The 16,180-nt window shown below is 33.9% G+C and overlaps 1 protein-coding gene across 1 annotated transcript in view; it reads left to right on the forward strand.

Moving 5' to 3' along the window:
* KCND2 (potassium voltage-gated channel subfamily D member 2) overlaps positions 1-16,180 on the forward strand; it is a 292,278-nt gene that overhangs the window by 31,476 nt on the left and 244,622 nt on the right. The gene's annotated exons all lie outside the window — the stretch shown is intronic.

Here is a 16,180-nt window from a genome sequence, read left to right on the forward strand (position 1 = left end):
AGAACACCAACAAGCTATTTGGAAAACAAAACTAAACTAAACTAAACTAAACTAAAAAAAAACAAACACACAACTCAAAGCAAATACATTGTTTGCTGAAGTATCCTGAATTCATTTTGAACAAGCATGATCCAATATCTTTTTACTTAGAAATCTTGTATGGCATGGTCCATTATGCAACCATATTAGTGTCTGATTATGGCAAAGTTGGGAGTAAAAATATTTTTTTTCCTATTTTTTTCTTGGTTCTTTAAAGAAAGAAAAAAAAAATCAGTTCATATTTTTGGTGAATGTCACTACAGGGAATACAGAAGTCTAAAAAATGTAACCTGCAAGATAAATTTCACATGTACCAATTGAGCTCCTTGCTAAGCAGTACAGCTCACTGAATGCTGTACCATCTGCTGTCCACATTTGAATTCCAGAGTAGCCATATCACTGTCATGATACCACAAAACGGTTTTATACTAAGCTGGGATCTGTCTGCCTCTACCCCTTTAGGCCCTGGTAAACTATGTCATTTCACTGTCTTCATGGTCAGAATCAAAGCTCATCACACACAAATGTAAAAGTTGCCAACAATACTGAAAAATGGTGAAAATTCAAAACTTCCTGCCTGTTTGTAAAACTTAGGAAAAGGACAAAAATTACTTAATACTTACAAGCCAGTTAGAATGACAGATTCCCAATGCTGAAGCAAGACGAATAGAGGTAAGCAAAGTAATTCTAGCAATTTATTTCAATCAAATTTCTTCCATTTAAAAATTGGCTTGAAATAGTTTTGTGTTATTTTCTTTACTCACAGGCATTGCATAATGGGAAAATAGGTTATAGAAAGAAGTAAGTCTTTCTTATTGGCCATATATAGGTTACATAGTGAAATGTGCCCAGAGCTAAATATGTCCCACATGGTTGTACGTAGAAGTTCATATTGCTACTTTGAAGTTGAGAATGTATCTAAAGCACCTCTGGACCTGCTTCATTCAGGAGTTTAAGTCAGATACTCCCACATAACTGCAGAAAAGAAGTTGAACCTTCAATTTATCATGTAAAATTTAAAATGGTAGATTTGAGTCATAAAAAAGTTGCACCTACAGTATGTTTCAAAGTCAATAATACATTTTCAAAACTCCAAGCTCAATTAAAAACACAAGGAAAAAAGGAGATCTGAGAGTGCTGAAGATTCAAACTAGAGCCAAAAATATTTGCAACTAATGAATGAATTAAGAACTTTGATATTAAATGTGTGGCGCATTCTGTTGCATTTATAATTTAGTGTGGTTACAAGGCTGAAAACTTATTCATATTTTAATTTTTAGACAGGAGAGAGCATTTTCATGTCCTCTGTGTAAGCTGTTTTGGCATGAGCACAGCTTGTACTAAAGTCTTGCATATAATGAATTATTTCAGCACTGAGAAGCAAGTTCTGTAGGCATATAATAAAGGTTGTTAACCAAATAAGATATTGAGAATAAAAAAAATAAGACATTTGTTTGTTGAATTAAGGATAATAAAGACATTTGTTTGTTGAATTAAGGATAATATGAAAAGAAGGCAATGAAGTTCTCAGTTATGATTACATCTGGAACCTATATTTTCTCTTACAATTTTATTTCTAAGACAGAAGTGAAATCTTGTGTTTTGGATGGATGAATAAATAATATTGCCCAAGCTATACAAACACTGCTATTATGAAAGAATAAGAAGTTAATGCATCTGTGAAATGTAATTACAACAATTTTGAAGAATATCAAGACCGTAGTATTAAAGGTTTATACAGTTCTCCTTTCTTTTATTTTGCAAAAGTTCCATTCATGTAGGCTTAGTAAGGGAATTAATGCTTAACTTGTCTTATTTCCACTGACCTAGATGGAAAAGATTATCATTAGCATGTGTTCTCTGAATAGGCATTGCAGTATTCACTATGATCAAATCATTCTCCAGGTAATAGAATCTCTTTGAGAAGTTAAATGGCCAATGTGCTCCTAGAGTCTTTCACTAAGAATCACGTTTTCCAAACCCCAGCCATTCCTGTGGTTATTCCAAGGATTCATCTTCATTCTTCAGCACTGATCTTGAATTATGTGCACCAGAACTGTATGCAGTATTCTCAGAGCACTTTGCACAAAGATTAAATTGTGAACAATATAACCCATGTAATTGTGATTCCTATGTATGTGCTGGAGAATCCCACCAGCGTTTTGTCCACAACAATAAACTGTGAGCTATTCAACTCAGTATATCCTTTACTATAAGTTTAGCCTAAGTACAAGTAATTAAAAAAAAAAAAAAAAAAGTCAAACCAGAATAAGGATATTCACACAGCTGTATGAGTTGTATTGAGAATTCAATACAATTTCACTGGGAAAAAAAAATGAGATTTCAGTAGACTCAAAGAACTGTGGAACCTGCTATCAGTCGTATTAAATATCTGAATTGTGCCTTAAAAATGTTTGCAGTAGGTTTATTTGAGCTTTACAGAAGTTTCAATTAAGACAATTGAAAAACATTTCTATTGCACACATTTGTCAAATTCCAGATGGTAAAATAAAGCAATATTATTTACACTGAGAAGAAACATTATCCTTGTTAACCCAACAAACTGGGAGACACCTTGCATATAGTGTACAAGACTGAGCAAATCAGACAGTGTTTATTGAAGTCTTTATCTTAGTCTGATACTCCCTAGTGAAAGACTGTCAGGTTTGTCACAGTGGGAATTTTGTTGAATAGGAAATGCAGAATGGAGTTAGGAGCAACTTCAAATGGAAGTTGTTTCTACAGCTGTTTCTATTCCTTTTAGTCGGGCAGATATCCATGTTCCACTGCAGCATCAAGACACTTTAATGAGATGATGCAGCATTTTATCCCTCATGTCTAAGTACAGTAATTATGGTAAGATTTATACCCATTATTAAGGAAAAGAATGAGAAAGAAGAATGCTATTGTATGAATAAAAAAATTGATTAATGTATCTGATCGGGGGTTGCATGGATAAAGGTGTGTGTCAGGAGTACTTTAGTATATAGGACTAAAACAAATAATAAAAAGGTTGTTATATTAATGTGCCAACATTATATTTGAATTTATATTAATGCACACAACACTTTTTTTTTTTGTCCCCTGTTCCTATTGAAATCAATGTCCTCTGAGTTTATTGGGATGAGGATTATGGCCAATATCTGACCTAACAGAAAGATGTTAATGGAAAAGAGGCTTAGATCTTCTTAAATCCTGCAGCCTTGCATTGTGAAAGCATGTATTAAGAAAAAGAGGGGTAATTGTTTATTGTACATATACACATATTAAATATTAATCCAAAATCCTGCTTATCAGGAGAAGTGCATATAAAGTTAAGACATATAATGGATGATTTGAAGATCACACAGATACCAAAATCACAAGGAGACACTCAAACTATTAATGTGTAAAACAGTAGATTTTTTGGCACTCTGAGACCACCAGGAAAATAAAAACAAACAAACAAACAAACAACAACAACAAAAACAAAACTTACCAACATGTTCAGTTTCCTCTGTCATTTTCACAAATTTATTTTAGGCAGCATGGCACCTATCATATTTCCTGCTAGGAGTTCATTATCTGATGGGTTATTTTTCTCTCACATTCTTTATTTCCTGATTTCTGTGAAGTTTTATGCAACCTTCGTTTGAGCATTTGTTTTCAGTGTTCAATGACTCTTCTTTTCTAAGCTTCTTACAGTTTTCCTAAGTTAAATTGATATTCTGAGGTAATTGCTTTTTTTTCCCCCCTAGTTTGTCTTCTTAAAGAATTTCATCTTTTGAGGTGGATTTCATGCTTGGGAAGTTATTGTTTATTTGTTTAAGTATTTGTTATGATGAGCTCTATTCAGAACTCTGTTTACCACTGAGATCCTTCAGAAACCTCCACAGCTGGAACTCCTAAACACAGACAAGATTCTAGAAAGTGTTTATGTTCTGTATGAGAGGTGTTTCTTGCCTCTGAAGACATATATTGAGAAATCTCTCTTTGAGGAAGAAATGTCACAGAAAAAAATCATCTATACTAGCACAATGACTTTTTAAAATAGTAAGTAACAGATATCTGTCTACTTCTGTGGAACTGTAGGACAGGATGGACATCTTTGCTGAACTTGTTGATCATATACTGGTGCATTTAAGTTGAGAAAATTGAAGGAAGGGCATGATGTAGGTTAGGCAAGATATGAGAGCTGATCGTTATGTGCTTCCATCACCTACAAGTCTGTGTTAAGCATATCACTGAATTCCACAGAAAATTATCATGTCACCTCATCACCCTATGGTCTTACATCTTCATGGGGTTTACATTTTAAATGACCTCAAATCTCAATACCTGTACACAATTCTGGTGTCCATTCTGAGACTACACTGTGGTTTGAAAGACTACTCATAATCAGCTTGCAACACAAAAGCAAGGTAATAGCATTAGCATGGTATGACAATATAGCCACTTATTTCTCACCTTTCAGAAAACACACTGAAGTCAAACATTTTACTGTCTGATTAAACTGGAAGGGTAGCATGTACAGTCATGCTTGAAAGGCTGAGTACCAGTCCTGATGACATTCTTTGCCTTTCACCTGAATTTGTTATGGATAACTAGCTAAAGTTTTAGCACATGAGTGTGTTTTGCAGACAGTCGTTTAGATCAGCTCAATTATTACCACTACAGGCAAGCTGTTTCTTGTCCTTGACAAAAAAAAAAAAAAAAAAAAAAAAAAAAAAAAAATGTTGTCAAGAGCCAAAGTAGGGCAATTACAAAGTTATGATATATCTAGCAATCTAGCACTAACGATCCAGTCTTGCCTGCTATTCTTCCTGAGGCAGGCTCTATTGAAAGGAAACAATTCAGTAACAACTGTTTTCTGAAGGAGTAGTGGTAATCAGCTCAAGGCCATCCAGAGGATATTGTCAGAAATATTATCCATTGTACATTAATGTGTGACTCCATTCTGGACGTCAGACTACAAAAAGATCTTTAACAGAAATGACATTGACACAATGCAGTGCTTTGCCTCTAGTCATGTGGCACCCTCCACTTCGCTTCATACAAAATGTAGCTGCTCATATACAGCTGTCAAGCAATAACAGAGTGAAGTAGTTACTCTCTGGCAAACAGAGTGAAGACTGTTACTCTCTGGCAAAATTAAAGGGTTCATGCTTTGCAATGGCTTGAAGTTACAGGTGTGAGGAAATGACATTCTGTTTGCCTGCTTTATGGCACACATAATTAAAAATTTCTCTGGATAAATGGCTTTTCCAAACAAATATGCATTTTCAAGTTTTTTAAATAAATGAAAGTGAGACATATTTTGGCATGAGAAACAACTGCTCATAGATGTCAGTTATTATTTCTCTTTTTTACCTTGAAAAAAAAAAGATTCTAAATTGAATAGGCATTTATATGTAGCATTAGTTAATATTTCATTGCTTTACACTGGGGAATAGATCAGGAAAACTTTTTGTTTGTTTGTTTTGTTTTGTTTTTTGTTCACTTACATCTGGTTAAACAAAGCTAAGTGGAACCTTCTGACATTATCAATGCAAGGATCTGAAAGGAAAGATGCTCTGTACAATAGTCTCTTCCATATATTTTTGCAAGTATTCTATTTCAGTCTGCTATGAAATAACATAGCTTCTGCTTGTTACTTTTTATCTTTAGAAATACACTGTAGTTATAGTGTGCATGACTTATTTTTCATTGTTTTTAGAGCCAACTGCAATCCATTTGCCTGTGTTTCATGATTGCTGAAACCTTTGTGAACTAATCTGATCTTTTCTCATTGAACTCTTAGTTTGCCCACTGAGTAGATCAATCTTACACTTTATGAACTCAGATGTAGTGAGTCATCCTTTATTTCCATTAAAATCCTGTTGCCACCACCAGCTAATGCACCTCAACCAGAATTGTGCTTGTGCCTTCCAGATGAAAAGGAATAAAATAAAATAAAATAAAATAAAATAAAATAAAATAAAATAAAATAAAATAAAATAAAATAAAATAAAATAAAATAAAATAAATAAATGAAACCTGAGAATGCATTTTGCCTCAACTAGTCTATTCCTAACAGGAGTGCTTTTACTTTCCCTAGTGCCCTAGCTAGGGGAATCACTTGGGTAAGGCAACCTTCTTCTGTGGTGGCAGGTGCTTCCAAGAAGGCAGTCAAGATCAAGGGCCCAGTCTTAGCTGAAGACAAAACTATTGCTCATAATGCTAATTGATCCTTGTGCATGTACACACACTGCCTTATGCAAAACAGCATTACATACTCATTTTTGTTTTCACATTCTGAAATATTAAAGAGCATGAGCAATATTTTAAGCAATTAAATATCTCATGCCAGCCTTACTCCTAATTAGAATAAATCAAATATAAAATATCAAAAGCTATTTGTAAGGAAATAATTCAAGTAACATTTAATGTATCATTGTATATGATGGTGGCAGAAGAAAATGTGCAAACAATTATTTGCATGAGTAGACACAAGCAAACAAACAAAAAAGAGAACTAACCAGGAAAATTTGTTAATAAATCCCTTCATTTATCAGTGGATTTGAACAGAAATCTAAGTTATTGAATTATGCTTTGAAGCTATTGAAGAAAGAACACAGTTTTGTGCTGCTAGCAAATTTTACAAATAGTAAGCTGATAAGTTTCACTGAAACTTTATATACTCATCTAAATAAAACGTATTTGTAACAATGCAAGACTGTAGGTTTGGGTCTTGTGAAACTTGGAATAACCTCCTCCCCGGCCCCCCCCCAAGCTATTGTCTATGTACTTATACAGCTGAAATACTCACTATTGTGAGTAGTTTTATACATTTCAGTATTTGAATATTTTAAAAATGTTTTAATTGGTATTTTGAACATGAAAGTTTTACTTCTTCCTTTTTTTTTTTCTGGTGTGTGTGTGCTAGATTTTATTTTCTTTACTGAGTTTATATATTTCACAAATGCTTACAGGGAGTTAAATATTTGAGTGTTTTTAATTAAAGGTTCAATTTATGTGCAAATGTGTTCACTAGTTGATAAATATAAATAAAAGAAATATCAACTATTAAGAAAACAGTAAGACAATGAAATTACAGCTGTTAAGTCCTTTCATAAACTAGTCCCTAAAAGATAGAAACCCCTGGACACTTCTATTTAGCTGTGCAGAATCCCAATGAAGAATACCCTTAATGAAAAAAATGCAAATGATGTTAATATAGTTTTTGAATAATGTAAATCCCCTGTATGAAACAGATTGTCATCTCATATTTTTTTTTGTCTTCTGCAGATGAAATAGACCACATTTTCTATTTACCTTGTACCAGGAACACAACTGAGTAAAACATCTGTAGCCCTTACTAATCCATATTAACAGTGGATGTTACATACATGTTTACATTCACAGCCCAGAAAGAACCGCTAGCCTCACACACTGTAAGACATAATCTGTGGCACTCATGCACTTTCATTCTCATGATTAGGGTTTACACTTCTGTTGTTTCAATGCATATTGCACAGTACTGCTCTGCTGTTGCCTGAACTGCAGCATAAATAAAAGTACCTCTGCTGATAAACAATGCCTTTACTGGTATATTTCTCATATTTACCTGTCCTCTAGTTCTGCAAACATAGCAAACGTATGAATTTTGGTAGCCTTTCCAAAATTCTGTTACTGCAAGAGAAGATAACAATCCTTGCTGAGGGTCACTGATACTGTCAATATAATCAAACCACGAAAATTCACTTCTAGTGCTACTAAGAATCACAGAATTGTAGGGGTTGGAAGAGACCTCAAAAGATCATCAGGTCCAACCCCCCTTCCAAAGCAGGTTCCTTAGAACAGGTTGCCAAGGTGGCAACCTGTTCAAGGCCATTCAGATGGCCTTGAATATCTCCAGAGAAGGAGAATTCTACAACCACCCTGGGCAGCCTGTTCCAGTACTCCATCATCTTCACCATGAAGTTCTTTTGCATGTTGGTGTGAAGCTTCCTGTGCTCCATTTTTTGGGCATTGCTCCTAGTCCTATCTCCAGAAACCACTGAAAAGGGTGATCTGAAAAGAGCCAAATCCCACTGTCTCTCACACTTAAGATATTTGTAAAGATTGATAAGATCCCCTCCCAGTCTTCTCTTCTCAAGGCTGAACAGACCCAGGTCTCTCAGCCTTTTCTCATAGGAAAGATGCTCCAGGGCCTGTATCATCTTTGTTGCCCTCCACTGGACTCTTTCCAGGAAAGAGCTTTAAGGAAAATGGTCATTTAAGTCCTACCCTGGAATACTTGCCCTGTAGACATTATACAAGTTGCTCATTGTGTTCATTAAATAATAAATCCATTTTGTAGCTGTTTCCTTCAACTCATCTGTAATTTTACCTCATTTAAAACTGAATATGCACATAGTTTTGGCTCAGGGATAATACCAATTTTTAAATATACGTAAAAAATGACTAATAATTTCTCTTATCATGCTAGATTGCATTTCCCTAGAGAAAAGCTGAATATGAGTGATCTGTCAAGTCAAATACCTGTGTTTAGCAGTAAATCTGGGGGGGGGGGGGATAAAAATAAATAAAAAAATAAATAAATATATCAGTTATAAAGTAATGGGTAGCCATTTAAAATCTCATCAGTGAAAAGTCTGTCTTTGTACAATACATTGAACAATAGTAATTACATATTAAATCAAGCATTTTAGAATTCTTCAGGTTTGCTTAAATCAGATTGATTGATTTTTAAGATTTATTTTATGCACAGGAAAGTGTGCTTCCAGTTGAGTGAAATGTTGGCCTAGCCCATGATTCATTATTGATGTTCAACTTTAACATCTTTCCTTCAGCCACAGCTTCTGCTCATTGAGATATGAAAACTTAGGAGGACCGTTTTGGCATCAATGCTGAGGGAATTCAGTGCACTTTTATCCAGATGCCTATCTTGATATGGTTTCAGAATTAGGCATTTTTATCCCAGTGTATATTTATCCAGATAAACCTGCAAAAGATAGATATATAGATAAGTAAGTAGATAGATAGATAGACAGATAGGTAGATTAGTTAGATTTACTAAAACACCTCAGGAACAAATATTGTATTAGTAAATTATTCCATGCAGATGTTTGTTGTGGACTTTTTAGAATATTTTTGTTGAAATAGTCTTTCAAACTTCCAGTAACGATTCAGAATTCTGGAACATTTATTTGTCATCAGATCCTGCTACAAAACCTCCCAGACCCTAGCTCTTCATTAAGGTAGAACTGGGATGTGTACCTTTGTCCTCTGTTCTGTTTTGTGTCAAAGAAGGTACAAACAAGCATCCCATTTGTGTGTATTTTATATGCATTGACCAAAGGTTTCTGTTATGATCAATGGGTCCAATATATCTACTTCAATATGAAAACGCAGTTCTAAGTGCAACACAGAAAAAGGCCGTCTCCTACTCTGAGCATCTTTCATTAAACAGCTTTACGCTGTGCCCAGTTTCTTTGGCGCTTACATCCAGACACTTTGCATAGTTAGAAACATCTAAGTCTAGAAAATGGGTATTTATTTCCTGTCTTAATTCTACTAAAATACAAACCTTCCCCAAGACTTCAAGATTCTGAAAAAGCAGACAGACTCAGACAAACAGTAATTACATCAAATGACATTACCTTCATTCATAGATATGGGAAGTAGCATTGGTGTCCATTTGCATAAAATTTAGGGATACAATGTACATAGACTAAGGTCTTAAGGAACAGGCTATTCTAAAGTTGCAAGACTGGAATGGTTTCTACTCATCAGCTGAAGTTGCTCCCATGGCAATTCCACTTCCTGGACAGGTGCTCATAACAGCTAGAGTATTACGCAAAACATGCACAGCACTCTCAACAGCTGTCCTTTTTAAAACATTAAGATTATAAAGTTAGCTCAGCTTCATTATTAATATCCTAGGTCCCAGGTGAATACATATATTTAGGCTTTCTTACTGGTTGTCTCCTGACATTGCCTTACACAGCATCCAGGTACGTTGAAATGCTCTGTGCAGTTGACTTACTTTTCTATTGAGTCAATAGAACAAAGTAAATAACTCCAGAAATCTGGATGAGCTTTCACAGAAAAAGGTGCCTTTCTCTTTCCAAGGATCCTTCCATAGTCAGGCACCCACTTGTACTCACTGAGATAACTGATTTTTGTTATGCAAACAGGCATCCTGCCAGTGAGGTTATATATTTGAAATGAAGTTCAGCTCCAGAGAAGGTAGATAGCTATTGAAAGGTATGCATAAATTTGGGTATTCACCTGCCTTAGGATTCAGTTGCTTAAACAGAAATCACTAGTGCCATTTTATAAATCCTTCATCATCTTGCCTGGTAGCCTTCTTTTTCTCCTGAAGTGTTTCTCCTTTGGGGTTGTGTTATAGCTTTCATTTACATACAGAAGCTCTTCAGAGATCTTTGAAATGATTCTAGACATCCAACCTGTCTACTTTAGGTGAGTAGCATCATTCTGTTAGCATCACTGACTTCACAGGTTGACTACAGTGAGACTTCAAACATCACTTCACAACTGCATGTATCCTATCCTCGAATCAAGGAACAGGAAAGTCGGGCTGATTGCAGTTGCAAAAGTTAGGTTTTAATTTTAAACCAGATGCAATTCTAATGGATTACAGCACTCCAAAGACAACTAAAGGCAGGACATGAGAGGGGGCAAAGAGAGCTCATTTAAATTGTCTGCAGACAGGTGTGTTCTCCCTGTGGGACACCCTAGGGTTTCCAAGGCTTCCACACAAAGCTATCAAACAGATGTCTGTGACCTACAGGAGGCCTATTCCTTTTTGGTTGAGCAGATGGCCAGGTCAGATGCCCTAGGCCATCTTACACAGGACTCCATACCTAAATTTAGATAATTTAATCATATTCATGGAATCTATAAAGAAAGCTATAGGAGCGGCTGAATTTGGGGATAACCAGAGCAGAAAATACACAAAAGGTGAAGTTCACAAGAAGGCTGCTGTCATGAAAATGATTTAATGCTGTTTTGAAAGCATGGAGGTTCAGAATGAAAATGCAACTTTCATTTAAACATGTTAATACTTGATACAAAGACTGCTTTTTTTTTTTTTAATTTTACTTTATTTTAATACGCTGTTTGAACTTATTCAACTTATTCCTAAGTCTTGTGTTTGAGGGTCATATTTAAGTGCAATAGCTTACTCCTCAATATATAGGGTAATGTATTCGTTACATGGTTTATTAAGGACAGTCAATTTAAACTGCTTTCAACTCTGATAGCGTAATTTTCCATAACAATATGGAAAATTATGCTTGCTTGTCTGTAAATTATGAGAAAGATCAACTATGAAAAATGTGGATATTTGCTGTATTTATTGAGTGGAATATTTTAAATATAATTACAAAATTGATATATGTAAATATTTTTTTATGTCCTCCATGAATTTTTAATCTCTTGTTGAAAGCATTGATCTTGAAAAAAAACATTGATCTTGAAAAAAAAAACATTGATCATGAAAACATTGAAACTTGTCTGGAATTCTAGTAAAATGAAGGTCCATCATTCAGGATACCATTTTTTCCTGTGGATGAGATGTTAACCAATAATATTTACAGTCAGAATATTTTGATTACTTTTGATAGAACTTTTTGAAAACAAAACAAAACAAAGAAAAAAACATTTACACTGTTACAGGCACACTTTCAAAAAAAAATAATAGATTGCTTACTGTTTTACTAGTGGATCATTGAATTATGATTATTTTTTATTAGCTTATTTGAGATCACTATCACACTATCACACTTATGTTAAACCCTCACATTTTTGTGAACACGTTTCTATTACTGAAAACTTTAACCAGTGCATATTCAACAGAATCACTGTTTCCCAGGCATAGAAGAGACTTCAAATCATCTTTGCTCTTAGTAGTAATTGTCTGTTTTAGTTTATTAACTTACAATTCAAGAGTGTTAGTATTACCATTTCAAACTTATCAGGTATTTAGTTCTTCCTAGAAACTAAAGATTTTGATTTTTATTAGAAATCAGTTTTCAAATGTGAGCAAATATATTCCCCATATATTCTTTATATTCAAGAACAAACTGTTGAACCAGCAACTTTAGAAAGAAGCATAATCCATAAATAAATAAATAAATAAATAAAAATACAAACTTTATTTTCTATAGCAATAAGTTCTGTATGGTGTTATGTAATAATCACATTTCGTTATGTGATTATTAAAAGTATGTAGTATGCATTTGCAGAAATAAATAAATAAATAAATTTCTTGTATGGAAGCTTTCTTTCTCAAAAGAATCTTGCCACATGCTGAACTCTTGCCAGTGCTAACTTCATCTAACTGTTACCATGACTTCCCATAAATCTACCTCTTCTGAAGTTTCCCTGAAGTATAAGAATTATATTTGGGACTTCCTAAATGAAAAGTCTGAAAAAGAACAGTGCCACTTGCAGTGCCCTGTAAGGATCTAATCTGCAACACAAGAAATACTTCCACTGATATCACCAAGCATTGTTTTGGACCTGAAATGAACACCAGTAGCAGTATCCTCGTTACAAACAGATAAGGGATTAAGTGAAAATGATATGATTTTCCAAAATTTGGATTGGTTTAGAATACAAACAAAATCTTTGTTAGGTTTTACTTCAGGTGAACCACCTTGGCCCACTCTGTTAGAAATTTTATAATGACTAACATCAGGAAAATTGAAATGAAATTGTGGGTTATCAGTGAGAATGTGTGATACAATTGTTTTTAAATCTTCAATCCCTAATAATCTTAAATCCTTAAATCCTCAGTCATCAATTTGCATCATCAATATTTTATTTTGAAGGAATAATCTTTTCTGAATTTCCTATCTTTAGGTATACACTTTATCTCCAATGAAATATACCTCTAAACTGGCTTGATTTCTACTATCAAAGTTCAAAATTAGAAGCAAAGCCCCTTGTATTTCAGCACTTCCTAAGCTTATTTTTCCATGGTGACATCTCCTCTGAAACTGATTTTCTGGCAGTATTTGCTGCTTGCTTGTAGTGGGATTTCTGTACTGACAGTAATGATAGCCTATTATTTCCTTTGGCTAACAAGAAATTTACCTTTTATTCCTGCTGATCAAACTTGGAAAATAAGTACATACTTATGATAAATTTTTGTTATATGGAGAGTGGTCTAAATCAATTTCTATGCAGATGTTAATTCTTGCATATAAAAGTATTTGCATTTTGTTTTTCAAAGCTATTTTGTAAAAATTAATCAAAAGAGAAAGATTCAAAGAAGAAATGTTCGCACTGGGTGGAAACTTAGCAGCACTGAAGTAGGTGGGAGTTCTGCTTCAGTGGGGCTGGAATTAAATCCACTGAATATTAGCATACAATATAGTAATATATTCCTCCCACAGTTTTCCATAAAGCTGACTAAAAAGCAAACAACTGCCTCCCCTCCCCACCAGCCTTAGCCTGCAAAACAATATTATATTTACTATCAATAGCCAATGTGTACAGTAAAATAGCAGTGTTAGTTTAGTAAAAGCGTAGTTTATCCATGGGTTCTGCTATGCAAGTTGCTTACTGCCTTGGATGAACTTTTCCTGTTATATAAAACACTAATCATTTAATTAAGAACCCTAAGTTTTCACATCCTCTTCTTTGAAAAGCTTATGGCCACACTGAGCAAGAGTAGAAGGAAAGACGTAATATCTCCATTTTATAAAGGAGAATCTGCGGCATGGAGAGGATGTTGCTTGCTGGTGTTTGCATAAGTTGTGGTGATTAATTTTGTGATTAGTGTCTTCATGTCCTCCGGAATGCAAGTGCAAGTCTTGGTTCTGCTTGATTCTTCTGAGTTTACTGTGGCTGAAAAATTAATCAGAAGGTATATCAGTTACAAAACTCCTGTTTGATCTTTAATTGAAGCCTGACAGAAAAATAGGAATGCAAACAATATTATTTTGTATTCTTAAATCAGATTAAAACTGTGTTATTTGTAAAAATTCTACTAATGAGGAAAAAAATCACAAATTGAGAAACTTGTAACAAATGTCTAGGAAAATTGTGAAAGATAAATATTGCAGTAAGTGAGAAAAGACACTAACAGTGCTTTTTTCAAGATTTTACTTCAGCTACCAAAAAAAAAAAAAAAAAAAAAAAGTCTTCTCAGTGCCCTATAGCACACTGACCGATCTTTTACACTCTTCTTATTAATGGGGTCTGAGGATGGTTCTCCCTTGCCCTCCACATTCTCTGAAAAGAATAAAAGTTTTCTTTTATTAGTAGTGGTTGGAGAAAGATGTCATATAAGTGCCAAATTTTGCATTATATTTACAATTCAGTTTTAAGCCTTAACACTAGTTTTTCCAGCAGACATCAGAGGTTCTCAGTACTTTGCATTACTGACTCCACAGATACTGCTTTACAGGAATATTTTGCTGACAGTGGCATAATATGCATAATCTATGGGAACTCTTCTCAGCCAAAAGCAGTGAAGGAAAATGTTTCTGAGAAAAGAGTTTTTTGACAATGATTTTTTTTTTCACATTTGTAAGTTTTAATGGAAAAGATGGAAGTGGGATTTTTCTTCTGTTTTTTGTTGTTGTTGTTGTTGTTGTTTTCTTTCAGGTAGGTTCTGCCATTTTTCTGCAACTCACAAACACCACAAACACACTTTTTTTTTTTTTTTTTTTTTTTTTTTTTTTACTGCAGGGTTCACTTTTCCATACAGCTTAACTCAGTACTTCTGGAGTAAATCAAAGTGCTACTCCACATGATCAAAGATGGCAAATAAGGCATGTTTTTAATGAAGAATATTGCTTGAATTGTTTAGTGCAGTCCTTCTATGCAAGAGGATTTTTTAAAAACTCTTTTTTTGTATGCAAAAATGTTTTCAAGACTGGATTACTGAGAAGACCAAGTTTGTGCAATCACAGGCTATGAAAAAAGAGAAAGATTTGGGAAACATTTTATTCTACAAATCTATTTAGAAAAAACAGGTAAATGAGTGATTTTGTTTAAAGTTCTGAGTATCTTAAAGTACCCATCTCCAAAACAAATGTAAAAATATTTCTAAACAGTACAGACAAATGTCTCTCAGGAAGAATCATATATTTACATTTTATATTTTCATTATATATATATATTATTTTCATTTTCCTATTATTTTCATTTTTCTGTTGCTTGTAGATTTGCTTCAGTGCATTCTCCTTTCTGAGGAGATGTCTGTGTTCTCTATGCAAAAATATCTGCTTTCACCCATTTTATCATGATGGTTTCAGCTTTGAGTAGGAGGTGTAGTCTATTTTTCATGGTTTGTTTTGAAATGTGCATCTTGTTTTTGTGTCATCTTTGAAATTCCCATGCCCACTTGTCTCTAGATGAAAGAAAGCTGTTCATTTAAGCAGTGAGATATGATACAGAATGTCTTTGAGAATTATAATTGCACATTTTATAACATTTTGAAAGAGAAAATCTGAAGGTCTAAATAAACCAATATTGCAATAAAAGGGTGTAAATATTCTGGTCACTGCAAAGTGATGAAACCAGTTTTCTTAAATCCTGAACAAATCTCTTTTTTTCTTTCATGAACTCAGCTGATATAGAAGAAAAAAAAAAAAAAAAAAAAAAAATGCATTTCCCATTTTTCTCAGGAGTTCCCAATTCATGAATTTCTTTATATCCAAACAGAACCAAGACTTTTCGTTTGTTTTCAGAATTGTAAGATACCTTACTCATAAGCATGCAACAGGGCATGTATGGAATAAGCTGCATTTCCAAGACCCATCACTGCTAAGAATTACAATTTATCAGAAAACTTTTGCCTTAAACTCTAGTATTTGACACAGTTCTAGATGTGTTATCTTCAGCCATTAGCATTTCATCACAGGTCTTTCCAAGAGTCTTTATACTGTGGAAATGCAAGAGTCCTTGTCATGGGAAGCTTCTGACAGAAATGTAGATATGAAGCCCATGGCTATCTGGTTTTGGAACAAGCAAAAAAATGTCAGGCCTGAGATATATTCAGGTTTACTATTTTACTATTTACAATGCAAGACTTTTTTTTTTTTTTTTTTAATGACTCTCAGTCATGTGGTCCACTTACATTTTATTATTTCCACTTTCTGAATTAGTACTTGCTAGTTTTTTTATCAACTTGCCAAAA

This window comes from Anas acuta, chromosome 1, assembly GCF_963932015.1.
Source record: "Anas acuta chromosome 1, bAnaAcu1.1, whole genome shotgun sequence".
Lineage (NCBI taxonomy): Eukaryota > Metazoa > Chordata > Aves > Anseriformes > Anatidae > Anas > Anas acuta.